This window comes from Oratosquilla oratoria, chromosome 24 (assembly GCF_046742065.1).
Source record: "Oratosquilla oratoria isolate Oo_2021 chromosome 24, ASM4674206v1, whole genome shotgun sequence".
Taxonomy (NCBI): Eukaryota; Metazoa; Arthropoda; class Malacostraca; order Stomatopoda; family Squillidae; genus Oratosquilla; species Oratosquilla oratoria.
Genome location: NC_134800.1, coordinates 45,049,345 through 45,050,330, shown reverse-complemented (window position 1 = coordinate 45,050,330; position 986 = coordinate 45,049,345). Strand labels below are relative to the sequence as shown.

Here is a 986-nt window from a genome sequence, read left to right as displayed (position 1 = left end):
TTATTTTCTATATATTTTCTTTAATACGGTGTCTGGGAACGGAAGTTGGCCACCCTCATTTATCATCATTATTAGAATTATCTTTATTCTTATCTTATTATAGTTAATTTTTTTATATATATTTTTTTAAATTCGGTGTCTGTCAAAGGTAGTTGGCGACCCTCATTTCGTTCCGGTATCTTTTTCCGGGGACCCCACGTGTGACTACCGGGCGTGAGAGTCGGCAACCGGTCTCCCCCCCTCCCCTCACTCCCGGGATGTTCCCCTGGATAAGAGTGACCTTTGCTCTTTGTCCTCTTGAAGAGTACAAAAATCAGATTCGCCCCACATAATGAAACAACAATGAACTCAAAGTCTATCGGTGAGAAGAAGACCAGGCACCGTCTGTCCGTCCCAGGAACCAATCAGAACCGACTCCGCTCACTTCCGACCAATCAGCGAGCGCGCTGACGGTCTACGTCAAGTGTCAACAATGTGAGGGCGGGTCGTGTGGACTGAGTCGCGCCGTCGGTCACTCCCGGGGACCAATCAGAAACCGGCGTCGACTCGGGGCGGAGCTTGTCTCGCGCGTCAACCAATAGGCGCGCGGGATCCGGTGATGGCGGGAGCAAGTCGCTCGCAGTGTTGACAAGAAAGCAAGATCGATTTGTCTTTAATGATGCTTCCTGACCTTTAGTTCATCATTCGGAGGAGGAAGAACATTGTAGTCGGGTTCCCCCCTTGTGACGTGCAGAAACCAACCCACATTTCAAAACGTGTTGTGTCCTTTTGGTGAACTTTGTAAACAAACTTAACGAACACACTTATAATATAAAAAAAACAAAAACGGACTTGATGAATAAGAAAACTGTCTTGGCGAAACCAGTCGATAACTGAAAACTGTGACCAGACCCGCCAATAAAAAAAAGACAATTTCGTTCTTCGCCTTCTTCAGGAGAAGAAGCAAGACCTCATCCTCGGCCAAGAGATGCTCCTTGTCCAGTCGA

General features: G+C 47.1%; 1 protein-coding gene across 1 annotated transcript in view; it reads left to right on the top strand.

Annotated features, from left to right (window-relative positions):
• The first annotated feature begins 524 nt into the window (after nucleotides 1-524).
• The window catches only part of tll (nuclear receptor subfamily 2 group E member tailless), a 24,457-nt gene continuing 23,995 nt past the window's right edge, over nucleotides 525-986 (top strand). The window contains exon 1 of the mRNA XM_076207268.1: nucleotides 525-986. This exon is cut by the window's right edge and continues 110 nt beyond it. The gene's annotated coding sequence lies outside the window, so the exon portion shown is untranslated.